This window comes from Phyllobates terribilis, unplaced genomic scaffold (assembly GCF_046119375.1).
Source record: "Phyllobates terribilis strain yellow unplaced genomic scaffold, ASM4611937v1 Scaffold_13__5_contigs__length_258822181, whole genome shotgun sequence".
Classification (NCBI taxonomy): domain Eukaryota; kingdom Metazoa; phylum Chordata; class Amphibia; order Anura; family Dendrobatidae; genus Phyllobates; species Phyllobates terribilis.
In genome coordinates this window covers 49,302,448-49,320,726 of record NW_027362773.1, presented here as the reverse complement: position 1 = coordinate 49,320,726, position 18,279 = coordinate 49,302,448, and the positions used below count along the sequence as shown (strand labels likewise).

The following is an 18,279-nucleotide window of genomic DNA, read 5'->3' as shown; positions in this document are numbered from 1 at the left end:
ACTTAGTAGTGTGGCCTGTGGGGCGTTGGCTGCGTATTTGCGCTTGTGCTCCAAGGACTGGGGTATGGACAACTGAACGCTGAGCTGGGACAAGGACGTGGACGTGATTCCTGATGCTGCTACTTGAGTGTGTGCAATGACAGGTGCAGGGCAGGAGGCATCTTCACATGCACCATGGACAGGGGATTGGCTTGCATGCAAGACAGCGGAAGAAGCAATGGTGCCACCAGCAGACATTGTTCCTGGACCCTGGGGTTCGGCCCACAAAGTCGGGCGCTTTGCTGCCATGTGCCTGATCATGCTGATGGTGGTCAGGCTGGTCGTTTTGCCACCCCTGATGACCCTGGCCTGGCAGGTGGTGCAAATGGCCTTTTTGGGGTTATCGGCAGAGTCTTTAAAAAACAACTAGATTCGGGAAGACCTAATAGTTCTGCTGGAAACTTACTTTATGTTGGTGCTACGGGGAATGGATGCCTTCCTTCTGTCTGCGGCCACCACACTGCTTCTTCCTGCCTGTTGGGGTGCTCTGCCTCCCTCCCACTGTGTGCTGCTCTCCTCTTTCTGCATGTCCTCCTGCCAGGTTGGGTCAGTCACTATATCATCCACCACCTCGTCTTCCACTTCCGCATCCTGGTCCTCCTCCTGAATTTCTGGCAATTGTGTCTCATCATCGTCCACCTCTTGTGACACTTTCCCACTGTCACCTTTGTGTGACTGTGGCTGCTCAAATATTTGGGCATCGCTGCATGCGATCTCCTCTTTCTCTGCTTCAAGTGAACCGAACGAGAGGCCCGAATGAATTTGGAGCGAACTTATATGTGATCCATGTGATGGAGAAAACCGAGTTTTAAATATCTGGCCTGTAGGTAGCTAGTATGAACAGCAAACTGGTGTGACTTGCTTCACTGACAAACAGAAAGAAATTTTTAATGGAGGCCAGAAATGGCAGTATTTTCTGACTACGTATATGCGATCCGTCTGATGGAGAAAACAGAGTTTTAAATACCTGGCCTGTAGGTAACTAGTTTGAACAGCAAAACTGTTGTGAATTACTTCACTGACACACAGAAATAAATTTTTAATGGAGGCCAGAAATGGCAGTATTTTCTGACAACGTATATGTGATCCTTGTGATGGAGAAAACAGAGTTTTAAATACCTGGTGTCATGGTCTCCACACTTTCCTTGTCTGCTATGTTACTATTGCGTCGAGGCTGTCAGTCTGTTTTTGTTTTGCTGGTCGTTTCTGCAATCATCTGTGTTCACTTCCCTTGATTAGTCTTCTACTTAAGCATGCTAGTTCCTTCACCCAGTGTCAATTGTACACTTGCTGTTGCCTGTGTAGGACTGATCTTGCTGTGCCTGATGCAGCCTGACTATTTTCCCTTACCTGGATTTTCACCATTTGCCTGTTATCTGACTACTCTTTTGTCTGCTCCCTTGGTACTGCGCCATTTTCCTGGACTTGACTTTGGATTGTTTGACCTCCCTTTATTTATCCAGTAAGTAGCACTTACATAATATTTCTTTCAGTAATATTAGTCTCTTCTCTCCTCTTCTGAGACTGTTATTTCTGTAGTGACTCGGGTCACACCTGCCCTGTAGGTGAGTAGTTTGAACAGCAAACTGGTGTGAATTGCTTCACTGACACACTAAAGGAAATTTTTAATGGAGGCCAGAAATGGCAGTATTTTCTGACATCGTAAATGTGATCCGTGTGACGGAGAACACACAGTTTTAAATAGCTGGATTTCTAGTGCTGTAATATGGAAAGTACCTGGCTGTATTCTGCAGTGCCAACAAGCAAATGGCACAGAGAAACGATGTTCTCTGGATTGCTTTTTAAGCAAATGAGGAATAAGATCCAAAGAAAAGTATTCCTGGCCCCTGAGACCTGGGCTTTTGTATAGAAATATCTAACAGCAGCAGAAGGCAGAATTGAAATGGAGCCTCTTGTGCTATATGCCCTGCAGTCTGCTATTTACACTGCCTGCCTATATACCCTGCCTGCCTGATATCTCTGCAGATGGATTAGTCCTCAGAAGGACTGTTTGTTAAGATGTATATGGGTAATGTACGATTTTTCTCCCTACACTACCTAATACAAGAGCAAATCTCTCCCTGACGCAGTAGCACCTCTCCCTACTCTGCCTGATTGCGGCGCCAGGTCTGATATAGACTTGATGATGCTGTGCGGCCAGCCAATCACTGTAATGCCACAGCCACCATGGCTGCGACATAACAATAAGTGGCACGCAATCCCTGCATGTTGATTGGCGCTCTAAAGAGCATCAAACAAGCAGGGAAGAAACACGATCATTCGCTCAAGCATCTCGCAAGTCGCAAGTACTCGGAGAGCTCCTAGCAATTTGAGTACAGAGATGCTCGGACGAGTACCGAGTACATGCGAATATACTCGCTCATCACTAGTCATCGCCCATCACTAATGATGACTTTAAATAAGATCTTTATTTATCATTTTAGTGAGGCCTAGAATTTTGCTTTGCTTTTCTAAGATGTCTTTCAGAGGGATAATCACTGATCTTGATCATGGTGCTTTAAGAAAAGGTGTGTGAAACTCTCAAGGATTTCATGTCGCGCCTGCCCTGCGCGACATAACATCTGAGTCCCGATGCTAAACAATAGAAGCATCGCGGGTGCCATCAAGTAAGAAAACCTTCTCCCGCTCTTGTCCAGCGGCCACAGAGCACTATCGTGGCTGATGGACTGGGACATGGGCTTTGATTTCTACAAACTCTACTTGAATTATGTCTCGGATGAAAGATTTTACTACACAATGAATAATCTTTAGCAATTTCTGGATGAACAGCTTTCTAACAGTATAAGTTTTGCAATTTATTTTTTCTCACCCTTTTTCCAAGTAATAGATGCAACACTCTATTTGCCAGTTTTTATCAACATTTAAAACTCTTCTTGTTGTGATATCGTGGAATTCTAGGCACACTTGTGAAATAAAAGGATAGTAGATATTAATTTACCATTTTGTATTAATAGTAGATTTGCACTGCAGCTTTAGAACCTGTTTTCACCACCATTCATTATTTAACATGCTCGTTTCACCCTTTTCTTCACAAGAACATCCAGCTAAGTCCATTGTCCCTCTGGTTCCATGGTGTAATGGTAAGCACTCTGGACTTTGAATCCAGTGATCTGAGTTCAAATCTCAGTGGAACCGGGATAATTCTTCATGAAACACAGGTTTCACTATTTCCACTTAAGTTAAAATCCACATACCAAAAAGCAAAAAAGACTTGAATATTACAAGGATCCATTTAATGATCAATTTGAATCCTATGGCCAAAGTTATCTATTATATAGGATTAGCAAAAGTTAAAATTGACATCAGGAAACAAAACTCATTCTATTTATGTGACACTAAGCAACCATTCTCTATGACTTGTGTTAATGATCACATGACACTTTTTCCAGGTGGGTAAAACTGACATGGATTTCAAGCCAAAATGGCTTCAGGAAACATCAGCATTTTATTTTCCTGAGTCATCTTTTGTCTTGTTTTTCAGCATTTCCTAATGCGGTTTGTAAACGTTTTTGTGGCATTTCTCTAAGAATTGTTTTGGGCATCTTTTGAGTGCGTTTTTGTGGCTTCTTTTTGTGGCTCACAAAACTCACCAAATGTCACTCAAGAGCCTTCCAAGGGTCTTTCTTACCTTCCCATTGACTTGCATTATAAGTATGGAACTCTTCTAAGTGAAAAACACCTGAAGAATGATGTGCTCATTTCAGTTAACCGCTTGGCGTTTTTGGCAACTTGATGCAGTTAAAAGGCGCTCAAAAGCCTGATCATTAGTGTTGAGCAAGCACTTAAATGCTCGGGTGCTCGAAGCTCGGGCCGAGCTCACCGTGATACTCGGGTGCTCGACCCGAGCAACGAGCCCAATGTTAGTCTATGGGAGACCTGAGCATTTTTGCCGCGGCACCCCGGCTGTTTGTAGAAAGCCTAAAAAGTGCGCAAAATGATAGTGACAGTGCTCAAATGACATGGGTACAGCATGGGGATCGCCCCAGGAAGCATTTATGACCCCCAGGTCACTGCTGTCAACAACGTGGTCAGAGGTATTTAGCCACTTTTACAGGCTCACAATAAAACATACAAAAGCGAAACTGAAACTGTTTTCCTAGGAAATATGTTAAAGAACATCCGTTCCAGGGTAAAAACTTGTGTATAAGGTAAAATAAATAACCAAAAACAAAAATATTCCTCCATACCTCTGGCTATTTTCACAAGTAGTATTTTTTTATGCGTTTTTGCACTTTTGTATTGCTTTCAACCGTGACAAATGCATTCACCAGGAAATGACATTTTAACATTTTACAATCTAATCTGGCCATGTGCTGTGTGACACCTGCATACAGTGCTGAAAAGACATGGGAACAGCATGGGGAAGACCCCTGGAAGCATCTCTGACACCCAGGTCACTGCCTAAAAGTGTGCCCATCAGAAGTGATCCTTGCCGCATCAGAATATGCAGACTTGCAACTATCCCCGTGCAAGTCCTTGTCCCAGGGCAGTGTTCAATTGTACCTCCCCCATTCCTTGCAATGCAAGCGCAAGTATGCAGCCTGCCACCCAAACACCCCCAGGCTGCAATGCCATACTGCTTGCACTTGAAATTTGGCCTTTTAGGCAAGTGGAGGTGGAATCTGGACACCACGTCATGGCTGTGTCGGCGGCCTGGTATCCATACTCGTTCCCCTGTCGCCGCGCGCTGAGTGCCCACGCATGGTCCTAAGCCACCTGGGATCGGCCGGGTGTCCATAAACGGTCCCCAGCCGCCCCTATTTGTCCCGGTTCGCTTTATACACAAGCGTGCAAACCAAAACATTACCTGTGCCCTCCTCAGTGGATTTAGTGGGAAGGACAGCCTATCCACAAACACGTGGACAAGTGAATGTGGCCAGGGATGGTCCATCTCACTGACACCTTCACACTGAGTTAATATTGTGGAAGCCGGGACACAGTTGGACACTGGGATGCAAGACGTCCTCCAGACATAGAGGATTGTGGGTCCTGGGTCAATCAGGCTTCAACACAAAGCAGCAGTGGTCGGCCTCCTACACAACGAGTAAATTATTCATGATCATGAGGCCATCCATCTCCTTAGCTTTCTGTTCCTTGGAATGCAAGCGCATGTATGTAGTAGCGGCTAGGCCTAAGGTGGTCAGCGTTTTGGCGCATATCCTACCTCCTCTGAGGATTGCTGGATGTTTTCCTGCTACTATCCCAGTTCTATGACTCCCGTTCAAACAAAGCTTCAGGTGATGGATGAGGTGGTGGCAAAGGAGAAAGAGCAGGAGGAACAGGGACCATTCACATCAATATCAGGCCAGTCAACCAAACATGTCTTGTAGGATATGTTTCTGTACCAAAAGGAGCAGTTGGGCTACACAGTTATAGGGCATACAGTGAGTGCAATGCCTACCAAAAATTTCGAGGCACTCCAATGCCCCTTGGAAGTGACATGGAGGTCAGAGGGCCTTAACTAAACCGTTTTTTCCATTTATAGCAACTGGGTCTCCTGTACATTGTTGGCCTAAGCAGTGAATGGAAGGCTTTCCAAAAATTGAGGAACTGCAATGCCCCTTGAAACAGACGTGGATTACAACATACTAAAAACCTTCTACCCATTGTTGGGGAGTGGGTCTCCCTTAGTGTTCGACTATCCATTGAAAAGCAAAAGCTGACTAAAATTAGGAGGAAATGCAATGCCCCTTGGAAGAGCTGTGGAGTTCAGAATGGTTTAAAAAGATGGATTTAATGCCCCTTGGAAGAGACGTGGAGGTCCCAGTAGCTTAACAAGACGATTTTAATGCCCCTTACAAGAGCCATGCAGTACAGCATATTAAAAACATTATTCCCATTATTGGGGATTGGGACTCCCATAGTCTTTGCCTATGCCTTCCAACCTAAAGCTGCCAAAAATTAGGATGGAGGAACTTGCAATGCCCCTTACAAGAGCCATGCAGTACAGAATATTAAAAACATTATTCCCATTATTGGGGAGTGAGTCTCCCATAGTCTATGCCTATCTCTTCCAAGCAAAAGCTGCCAAAATTAGGACGGAGGAACTTTCAATGCCCCTTACAAAAGCCATGCAGTACAGCATATTAAAAACATTATTCCCATTATTGGGGAGTGGGTCTCCCATAGTCTTTGACTATGCCTTCCAAGCAAAAGCTGCCAAAAATTAGGACGCAGGAACTTGCAATGCTGGCAACACGGACCACAGTCACCCTGGTGGAGGCTGAGGATAAGGAGAAGAGCAAAAAACAGCCGAAATGAGGTAGCGTATACCCATGTGTGGGTGTGAAGCGATGCATGGGAATACACCTCCTGAAATAACACAGTGGATTTGACTTTATGTTACTCTGCTGTCATTTGGTGGTGATGAGAAGTCTGGCCCAATCCAGCCCTCGTTCATTTTGATAAGGGTCAGCTTGTCAGCATTGTCAGTTTACAGGCGAGTGCACTTATCAGTTATAATTCCCCCAGTGGCACTAAAGACACGCTCTGATAATATGCTAGCGGCATGGCAGGCCAGAACCTCCAAGGCGTACAAAGAGAGTTCATTCCAAGTGTTCAGCTTGGATACCCAATAATTATAAGGCACAGAGGAATCACTGAGGACGCTGGTACGGTCTGCAAGGTACTCCCTCACCATCTTTTGAAACTTTCCACTCCTTGTGACAGAACCCCGCGCCTCAGGGCCCATAAGCTGGGCGGGTCTCAGAAAGCTGTCCCAGAACGTTGACAGTGTTCCCCTGCCTCTGCTGGATTGGATTTGTGTCTCTCTCACCTGTACGCCTTGGTTGGGCAATGAACTGTGACCTCTGCCGCTAGCGTGTTCAGATGGGAATTTTTTTAACAGTTCTGCAGCAAGGGCCTTCAGGTACTGCCCCATTTTTGTCGACCACTCCACCTCAGGAACAAGAGAGTGAAAGTTCTCCTTGTAGCGGGGGTCTAAAAGTGTCACCAACCAGTAATGACAGTCATCCAACATTTTGACAATGCGAGGGTCATGGTTAAGGCAGCGTAACATAAAGTCAGCTATGCGTGCCAGACTGGCAACAGGCAAAACTTCCTTGTCCTCAACAAGATGACGACTGACCATGGTCTCCTCCTCCTCCTCCCCCCTGTCCTCAGGCCACCCACGCTGAACCGACGGTATGGCAGTTGTACATTTACTACCGTCTACAGCGCATGATACCAACTCCTGTTCTTCCTGCTTCTCCTTCTCTCCCTCATTGTCCCCCAATGCACGTTGGGATGAGATGAGGCTGGGCTGTGTGTAATTGCCCGCTACGGCTTCTTGATCCATCTCATCATACTCTGGCTGCAATGCCTCCTCTTTAATTCTCTGCAGAGAGCATTGCAAAAGACAGACAAGTGGGATGTTGATGCTAATGATGGCGTCATCGCCACTCACCGTCTTGGTGGACTCCTCAAAATTTGTCAGGATGGTACATATGTCAGACATCCATGTCCACTCCTGAGGTCTTATGTGTGGAGTCTGACCTGAATATCGACGGCCTTGTTGCAGCTGGTACTCCACAACTGCTCTCTTCTGCTTACAAATCCTTTGCAACATGTGGAGGGTAGAGTTCCAACGTGTGGGGACATCACACACCAGTCGGTGTGCCGGAAGCTGCAAACGCTGCTGCAACACAGCAAGGGTGGCGGAAGCTGTAGCCGACTTGTGAAAATGATCTGACCAGCGGCGTACTCTTACGAGCAGATCTGGCAACCGGGGGTACGATTTAAGAAACCGCTGAACCACGAGGATAAGCACATGAGCCAGGCATGGTACGTGTGTGATCTCGCCTCAGAGTCACCACCAGGTTATGACCATTGTCATACACGATCATGCCTGGATGTAAGTTCAGCGGTCTCGGCCACAGATCTGCCTGCTCTTTCACAGCTGTCCACAGCTCACAAGCAGTGTGAGGTTTATCAACTAAGCTTATGACTAGTGTTGAGCCACCCCCGTAGTGTTCGAGTTCGGTTCGGTTCGTCGAACACCCGTGTGTTCGCCGAACTGTTCGTCGAACTGTTCGTCGAACACCTTCGAACACCGTTAAAACCAATGGCAGGCAAACAAAAACACATAGAAACACATAGAAAACACCTTCAAAGGTGTCCAAAAGCTGACAAACTGCTCAGAAGACATAACTAACACATGGAAAAGTGACAAGTACATATAGTCATGCGAAAATAAAAGAGGTGGAGGAGTAAAAGGAGGGGGAGACACAGATATTGGCATGTCATGCCCTTCTAAAATCCAAAAAGTGAGAAGCCGACACGGCCAGTCCGTTCCTGCCCGTGCCACCTCCGTGTCGCCGGGTTTGTGCCAGAGCCGCGGTGAACCCTTATGGCCAGCCCCCCTCTCCCAATACTGGTGCCTGTCCGCTGGTGGGTCGAGCGAGCCCCCCTGTGGTGGAGGCAGCTCTAAGCTTTTTAATTTAAATTGTCTCTCTAATTTGAATGAATACACTTTAAATCCATTTACAAGGATCTATTGGAGGGCAAGTCTCATGCCAGCAGCCGCGTAATTCCAGCTCCAGTAGCGTCCACTAAAGCTGCTGCAGTTAAAAAGCTTTTATAAGGATCGAGCTCGGCTGTCCACCGCAAGGCATCCTACTGCCAGTCCCAGCCCCTATGCCTTGGGGTGCCTCCTGATGCTCTTCACTGAGTATCCCATGGTCCCGAAGCATTTCCTTTGAAAAAATTAAGTGTCTAAACTACAGGTGGTGTAGCTTGCTTAACAGCCGGGATAATCCGCTGACTAGCAGACACTGCTACTAGGCACAAAGTATTTCCTGGGCTAGATGCAGTTAAAAATTTGTAATTAGATACTCTCGTTGGATGCTGAGAAAGCATTCCATAGAGTCTCCTGGCACGCCATATATGATTCTCTTAAAAAGCTTGGGGTAGGGGTCTAGGGGACCCTTTTATAGCCAAAATCACGGCCCTGTATCACAATACGTCACCTAGGCTGAAGATAAATGGAACTGTAGCACCCTGAGGGCTCGGTTGCTACAGAGGTATTGCACCTCACCCAGAGGTGTGATATCTCACTCTCAGGTAAGGATGGAGTGTGGATCAGGACCCGACACCTGCATGCATTACACCACATTGCCGTGGGGCAGGGCGACCAATATGCCTCTGAGATGGGCACGACAGTCCCTGTCCCTGGCTGGAGTGGGGGGAGGGAACACTGAGGAAGGGGAACCCTGTAGTGCAGGAGCAGGGAGGAAGCAGTTCCTGGGTGCATTGAGAAGGGAGTATAAAAGGTGGGCACCATCTTAGTTCAGTGCAGAGAAGTCTGAGCAGAAGTGGCAGGGAGCAGGGGCTCTGCATGAGCTCTGCTCCGGAGGCGGGCCTAGTAACAGAGGCCCAGGCCTGGAAGAGGGAGAAGGAAGGAAGAGGAGCAGAGAAGGCTCCAGGAACGAGGAATGAAGGGATCCCAGGGGTGCGGACGGGCGAGTCGCCACCGCACGCCCGAATCCACCTGCGTGGAGGGGTCAGGCCAAAGGGGGAGACCGGTCCCTGAAACTAGTGGAGGCAGGAAACGATCCTCAGCTAGAAACCGGAGGCTGTGACATTTTATGTGGCGCAGCCCCTCGCTACACCCGCTAGGAAGGCACCACATAGGGTCAAGGAAACTGGCGCCAAGTTTACCAAGAGGAGGCCCGAGGCAGCCGGACAGAAGGGTTGGTAAGAAAGGCCAGACAAAGGACACACAAAGGGGGTCCTGTGAAGCGCTCCAAAGTTATCTGGGAGTTGTCTGAGCCCCTCACCTGGTGAGCACAGTACATCGTGGGCAGCCGTTACCTGCAGACATGGTCTGGATAATAAGAACTGTGAGTAAAGGCCCTGGACTGCATCACTGACTCCGTGTCATTACTGCTGCTGCCCTGCACCATCACCCCCATCCTCCGCATACACTGCCCTGAGGCTATACTTCTCCCGTGGGGAGTTATGCTACGCTCTGCTGCACCCACAACACCAGCCTCAGCGGTCTGCCCTGCAGCGGCGGTTCACTCTGACCGCAATCAACGGGTGGCGTAGTCGGACATTTAAACATCAAAACCACATAAATAGTTCCGCCACTGGTTTGACCACCCTGAGCCACGGAACCGGGTCGCCGCCACGAAGACTACAACCACCAGCATCCACCAAAAAGGGTCCGGCTCCGGGTGTCCCAAGGCCCAGGGGGTGCATCAGAACATTTTCACCACTTTTCACAATCACCAATGGGACAAGGCAGGGATGTCCTCTGTCCCCTCTCTTATACATCCTAGTGACGGAGCACCTGCTCTCATCAATTCGCCATAACCCCAATATTAGGTGGATTGAGGTGGGAGGCACCGAGTACAAGTGCTCTCTATTTGCTGATGATGTCCTAGTATATATCACTCAATCACATATATACATCCATGCTGTTATGGCTGAAATAGATCACTTTGTTACATGGTAAAATTTTAAAATCAATGCAGCGAAGTCTGAGGCCCTCGATGTCTCCCTCCCCAAATCCATATAGGATTCCATCCAGTCCAACTTTCCCTTTGCCTGGCCCTCACAGGGTATCAAATACTTAGGAATTCCTATTCATAGAGACCTCTCCCATCTATGTTATCTTAATTATGGGCCCTTTATTGAACAACTCCATACAGACCACGGTTGGCAAGTTAGAACTGTAAGATTCACTACGTGAACCACTGGTGTTTTGTGGAAAAGCACATGTGCACTGCGTTCCAAATTATTATGCAAAAAGTGTTTAGGAGTGATAAGGGAAGAATTTGTTTGTTTGTCAGTTAAACTCATTGATGGTGATGTGTGTCAGGGCTCTTTATATCACTGTAAGCAATTGCAGACACCTGTGCTAATTAGTTTGGCAGGTGTGTCCAATGAAAGGCAAGACTAATTAACAAGGCTGTCTCACATTATTAAGCAGCCTACATTTTCTGCCAAAATGGGAAAGAAAAAGGATGTGTCGGCTGCTGAGAAGCAACAAATTGTGGAGTGTTTAGGTCAAGGCATGACTACAATCAACATTGTGCGATGATCAGGATGAAGTGTCTTGGCAATCAAGAAGTATGTAGCTGATTCACAGTACACACGTGTGCGTGCTGATAAGGGCAAATTGAGGACTCTTTCCTACAGGCAATTACGTCAGGTTGAAAGAGCAGCGGCAAAAAAGCCTTGTCATAGCAGCAGACAAGTTTTTGAAGCTGCTTGTGCCTCCAACGTCCCCCGAACAACAAGATGCAGGGTCCTTCAGAGGTTTGCAGCTGTGCATACGCCATCCTGTCGACCTCCTGTATCCACTTAACACAAGCAGAAACGGCTCCAGTGGGCCAAACATTACATGAAGACTGATTTCAAAACTGTTTTGTTCACGGATGAGTGCCATGCAGCGCTCGATGGTCCAGATGGATGGAGTGGAGGATGGCTGGTTGATGGACACCCCACGCAAACACGGCTACAGCGCCAACAAGGAGGAGGTGGAGTAATGTTTTGGGCTGGAATCATGGGGAGAGAGATTGTCGGCCCCTTTAGGATCCCTGAAGGCGCTAAAGATGAACGCCATAATGTATGTGGATTTTCTCAAACAGCACTTCCTGCCATGGTTCAAGAAGAAGAACCGTGTATTTCACAGCAAGATCATTTTTCTGCATGATAATGCACCATCTCATGCTGCACATAAAACATCTGCATCTCTGGCTGATATGGGCATAAAAGGGGACAAACTTATGGTGTGACCCCCATGCTCCCCTGACCTCTACCCCATTCAGAACCTTTGGAGCATCATTAAAAGGAGTGTCTATGATGGCGGGAGGCAGTTCACATCTAAGCAACAGCTCTGGGAGGGTATTCTGTCCTCATGCAAAACAATTGAAGCAGAAACCATCCAAAACCTGACAAATTCAATGGACGAGAGAGTTCAGAAGCTCCTTTCGAACAAGGGGTCCTATGTGAAAATGTAACATCACCTAGAATAAAGTTTTGAGTTGAAAACTGTTTGATTTCAGTTTCTAACAACCTGCTAATGCTTATAATTTCAAAAATGACCATTTTTTTGGTCTTTATTAAAATGAAAAGGTTGATCGAAAAGTTTGGGGGATCTAAGAGTGTGGCAACCCAGTAGTCATGATTACTTCGAATTCTGACAACATGAGGGTCATGCTGCAGGTAGTGCAGCAAGAAGGCACTTATGTGTTTTGCGCATCTCGGAGCCCCAAAATTATTTTCCGGGCTAGATGCAGCTAAAAATTATTATTAATTTTAAATCTGGTGAAGCTTTAGTATAGATGGCCTAATAGGATCAGTGCTGCACACTGCTACAAAGCCCAAATTATTTTCCAGCCAAGATACAGATAAACATGATTAGTAATTTGAAAGCTTAAAACGGTTGGTAGGGTGATTTTAACCAATCATCAAGCTTTTACTCTCCCCAGGATGACACAGGGGTAGAAAAGTCGTTTCGGATCCATGATTTGTTCATCTTTATGAACGTGAGTCTGTCTACATTATAAGTGGAGAGCTGCGTGCGCTTATCTGTCAGCACACCACCAGCAGCGCTGAACACACGTTCAGACAGAACGCTGGCTGCGGGGCATGACAAGATCTCCAAGGCGTAAGTGGCTAGCTCCGGCCATTTATCCAGATTGGAAGCCCAAAAAGAGCAAGGGTCCAGTGACACAGTCGTGGCTTCAATGTTTACTTGGAGATACTCCTGTACCATCGTCTCTAGGCGTTGACTATGTGTCAGACTTCTTGTCTCCTGTGGCCTTGCAAAGGATGGGCTAAAAAAGTGGTGAAATGATTCCGCAAAATTGATGTTACCAGCAGATACTGTGGTTCTGTTACGGTTTGAGTGCTGAACACTTGACGGTCCCACGGTTGGCAAGTTGGAACTGTGAGATTCACTACGTGCACCACTGGTATTTTGTGGAAAAGCACATGTAAGATTCTGCAACAGTCTCTGCTGATACTCCTGCATGCGTGCATCCCTTTCTATTGCAGGAATAATTTCTGCAAATTTACTTTTGTACCGGGGACCTAACAGTGTGGCAACCCAGTAGTCAGGATTATTTCTAATTCTCACAATTCGAGGGTCATGTTGCAGGTAGTGCAGCAAGAAGGCACTCATGTGTGTTGCGCATCCAGGAGCACCAAGTCCCTGTTGTGTTGGTGGCGAGGTAACAATCATGCTTCCTTCCTCTGTCCTCTCCCCCCAACCTCGCACAACAGAAATGTGATCAAGGTCTCCCTCATCTGATGAGTCTTCCATCAGTTCGTCCTCCACTTCTTCCTGGGCTCCTGCACCTTCCTCACTAGTTTGGCTGCTACCATGCGCCCTGGTAAAACCATCTCCCCCACCCTCACATGCCTGCCGCCTTGGTGCTGCCGACCGTCTGGACCTTGCAGATGTTAGCCCTTCCGCATACAGCTCCTCCTCCTCTACTTCCTCCACCTCCTCTTGTGCCACCACCTGACTCCGAATTCTGTTTAACATGTGCTCCAGCATGTAAATCACCGGAATAGTCATGCTGATAATGGCATCGTCAGCACTAAACATCTTCGTCGCCATTTCAAAACTGTGCAGAAGGGTGCATAGGTCCCTGATCTGAGACCACTCCTCCAGCGTGATTTGCCCCACCTCTGAATCTCGTTGGCCCAGGCTATACGTCAGAACGTATTGCACCAGGGCTTGTCGGTGCTGCCACAGTCGCTGCAACATGTGCAGAGTTGAATTCTACCGGGTAGGCACATCGCATTTTAGCCGGTGAAGTGGCAGGCCCAACGACTTCTGTAGAGATGTAAGTCGCTGAGCTGCGGGATGCGAACGGCGGAAGTGAGCACACAGTGACCGTGCCCTCTGCAGAAGGCCATCTAGTCTGGGATAGTGGGCTAAAAATTGCTGGACAACCAGGTTCAACACGTGAGCCATACAAGGCACGTGTGTGACATTGCCCCGGCGAAGGGCCGCACCCAGGTTTGCAGCATTGTCGCACACGGCCTTCCCTGGTTTCAGGTCCAGTGGAGACAACCATTCATGAAATTGGTTCTCCAGAGCTGACCACAACTCCTCAGATATGTGACTCACATTTCCCAGACATTTCAATGTAAAAACCGCCTGATGACGTTGAGCCCTACTGCCAGCATAGTAAGGAGGTGTGCAGGATCCCTTCTGCGCAGTTAGAAAGCTTGTGGCATGACCAGACAGGCTTTGGGTGCAGGTGGAAGACCGAGAGGAGGTTGAGGAGGCAGAAGCAGTGGAGGAACTTTGACATAAAGAGGATTGACGCACAACTCGTGGGGACGGCAAGACTTGGACATCAGCCCCTTGTCCTGCTGTCACCATAGTTACCCAGTGCCCAGTCAGCGACATGTAACGCCCCTGTCCATGCCTACTCGTCCAAGTGTCTGTGGTGAAATGCACCCTGTCACACACAGAGTTTCTCAAAGAAGCGGTGATGTTGTGTGCGACATGCTGGTGGAGCGCAGGCACACCTTTCTTTGAGAAGTAGTGCCGACTGGGCATCTGGTACTGGGGCACTGCGACGGACATAAGGTCTCGAAAATCCTCTGTGTCCACCAGGCGGAAAGGCAGCATTTCTGTAGCCAAGAGCTTGCAGATGGTGAAATTCAACCTCTTAGCTTTCTCATGGCTAGGAGGAAATGGTCTTTTACTTGTCCACATCTGAGGGACCGAGGACTGGCTATTGTGCTTAGACGGGGTTGATAAGGGTGTCCCCGGCAAACTGCCGGTCTGTGATGAAGATGCAGGCGGACATGTTAGGTTGCCTTGATCCAAAGGTGGTGCTATCGATGTCGGACAGCGCTCAACACCAGCTGCTGTTACCACCTCCAAAGAAAATGATGACCTGCCAATCACGCTGGCTGTTGCGGGTAAAGAGGTGGCAGATCTGCGCCCCAAAACAGGTGTGACTGCTGTCTCCCCAGTCACAGAGGATGAAGAGGCCGCGGATGCACAAGATATGGCAGACGGTGGTTGGCCCGGCCGGCTAGGCCGCATTGTAGCACACTGAGCTTCCCACTGCAACTTATGCTTCATGTCCATGTGCCGGTTCATGCATGAAGTACTCAAACTATGTATTTTTTGGCCTCTACTTAGCTTTTGCTGACAAATGTTACAGATAACACGAGTTGGGTCATCTTTATCGATCTGAAAAAATGTCCAGGCTATGCAAGGCTTTGCACCCATGCGACCTGAAGAGCCACCACGACTTGTGGTGAGAGGCAGAGTTGTGTTTGAGGATGCAGTTGTTGACGTGCTTCCAGTACTACGTCTCTGTCCAGGAAGGCGCAACCTGACCTCGTCGTCACTAGCATCTTCCTCCACCTCCTCTGCTGACCTCATCTCTTGGCTGACTGTGGGTTGACAGTAAGTGGGATCTCCAACCTCATCATCATCACCCTGTGTGTTATCACACCCGTCGTCCTCAGAGCCAACCTGTTCCTGCCCTGACAAAAAACTAAAGTTGTCGCTCCAATCGGGTATTTGAGTCTTATCATCGTCTTCCTCATTGTCTCCACCAACAGGAGTTACAGTTTGGGAATGAGGGTCTACATTATGGTCAGAACCTTCTGCGTCTGGTCCTGGATCCGACTCATAAAGATTCTGGGCATCAGTGCAGATCATTTCCTCGTCTGGATTCACAGAAGCGCTGGAGTCGACCTCTGATTCCCAGGCTATAGTATGAGTAAACAGCTCTGCAGACTCAACCATCTGTTCTACCTCATACTCAGACGGGCAGCTGGAGATTTGGGAGCTGTGAGGAAGCAAGTGCGATTTGGGTGACACCTTTGAGGACTGGAGTATTTGTGATGTTGAAGTTGATGTGGAGGAGAGCCCACTTAAAGGAGCACTTGATATCCGTTGAAGCACCTGCTGTTTTTGTGCCTCATCTGGAATTTGTAGCGATTGGCGTGGCCGTAAGAAAGGGATCTTATCACATTATCCGCTAAAAGAAGTAGACATTTTAGTTTGGCTGGAAGATGGTCTTTCTTCTGCAGATGTTACTGTTGCTTTAACACCTACCCCAAGGACACAACCTTTTTTCCCCTTCCCAACACGCCTATTCCCCTTTCCACCAGCAGCAGGCCTTTTTCCACAAATTTTGGTGGTTAACTAATTCACAACTCTGGAGTTGTTTGCACAAAAAAACAATGGATGGTAACCGAGCAGAGCTGAGTGGCCAAACTGTGGTATTAGGCCAAAACTATTGGCTGGGTTAGATGCAGAAAAAAATTATATTCAATTTGCAACCTGATGGAGGTCAGTATAGATCGACTAACACAACAAGTCCCACACACAGCTAGAAGCCCAATATTTTTTCAGAGGTAGATGCAGAAAAAAATATATTCAGTTTGCAACCTGATGGAGGTCAGTATAGATGGACTAATACAACAAGTCCCACACACAGCTAGAAGCCCAAATATTTTTTCAGAGGTACTGTAGATGCAGATAAAAATTATTTTTAATTTGCAACCTGATGGAGGTCAGTATAGATGGACTAATAGAGAAAGTCCGACACACTGCTAGAAGGCCAAATATTTTTTCAGAGCTAGATGCAGAAAAAAATTAGATTCAGTTTGCAACCTGATGGAGGTCAGTATAGATGAACTAACAGAGAAAGTCCCACACACTGCTAGAAGGCCAAATATTTTTTCAGAGCTAGATGCATACAAAAAAATATTTTGAATTTGCAACCTGATGGAGGTCAGTATAGGTGGACTAATAGAACAAGCCCACACACTGCTAGAAGGCCAAATATTTTTTCAGAGCTAGATGCAGAAAAAAATTATATTCAGTTTGCAACCTGATGGAGGTCTGTATAGATGGATTAATAGAACAAGACCCACACACAGCTAGAAGCCCAATATTTTTTCAGAGGTAGATGCAGAAAAAATTATATTCAGTTTGCAACCTGATGGAGGTCAGTATAGATGGACTAATACAACAAGTCCCACACACAGCTAGAAGCCCAAATATTTTTTCAGAGGTACTGTAGATGCAGATAAAAATTATTTTTAATTTGCAACCTGATGGAGGTCAGTATAGATGGACTAACAGAGAAAGTCCCACACACTACTAGAAGGCCAAATATTTTTTCAGAGCTAGATGCAGAAAAAAATTATATTCAGTTTGCAACCTGATGGAGGTCAGTATAGATGGACTAATACAACAAGTCCCACACACAGCTAGAAGCCCAAATATTTTTTCAGAGGTACTGTAGATGCAGGTAAAAATTATTTTTAATTTGCAACCTGATGGAGGTCAGTATAGATGGACTAATAGAGAAAGTCCGACACACTACTAGAAGGCCAAATATTTTTTCACAGCTAGATGCAGAAAAAAATTATATTCAGTTTGCAACCTGATGGAGGACAGTATAGATGGATTAATAGAACAAGACCCACACACAGCTAGAAGCCCAATATTTTTTCAGAGGTAGATGCAGAAAAAAATATATTCAGTTTGCAACCTGATGGAGGTCAGTATAGATGGACTAACAGAGAAAGTCCCACACACTACTAGAAGGCCAAATATTTTTTCAGAGGTAGATGCAGAAAAAAATATATTCAGTTTGCAACCTGATGGAGGTCAGTATAGGTGGACTAATAGAACAAGTCCCACACACTGCTAGAAGGCCAAATATTTTTTCAGAGCTAGATGCAGAAAAAAATTAGATTCAGTTTGCAACCTGATGGAGGTCAGTATAGATGGACTAATAGAATGATGCTATGCCCAAAAGATTTTACTTCACTAGGTGCAGTAAAAAAATTGGTATTCTATACACAGGTGGTATATCTTGCAACACAGATAGGCTACTCCACTGACTAACACACTCTGCAATAGGCCAAAAAGGATTAGCTTTGCTAGATTCAGCCAAATGCTGTGAAAAAAACTTGCACAGCACTGGCACAGACCTGCCTGGCAAAAACTGATAGGAACTGATGTAACCTAGTCCTGAAAAGGACTCCAATTACAATTAGTCTTTACTCCCACAACCTATCTATTTAAGAGCACAGACCTGCCTGATAAAAGTCGTAGGAAATACTGTAACCTAGTCCTTAAAAGGACTGCAATCACAACTATTCCCTACTCCCAAACTATCTGTATATTTGTGCGAAAATTGGCTTGAAATTAACAAGGTATAGCGCACACAGCAACAGCGGTGCCGTCTAACACGCAGCTGCAGCAGTGAG

The 18,279-nt window shown here is 46.7% G+C and overlaps 1 non-coding gene across 1 annotated transcript; it reads left to right on the top strand.

Annotated features, from left to right (window-relative positions):
- Nucleotides 1-3,123: 3,123 nt before the first annotated feature.
- On the top strand, nucleotides 3,124-3,195 carry TRNAQ-UUG (transfer RNA glutamine (anticodon UUG)). The gene has a single exon. It is a non-coding gene; the product is annotated as a tRNA-Gln (tRNA).
- The last annotated feature ends 15,084 nt before the right edge of the window (nucleotides 3,196-18,279 follow it).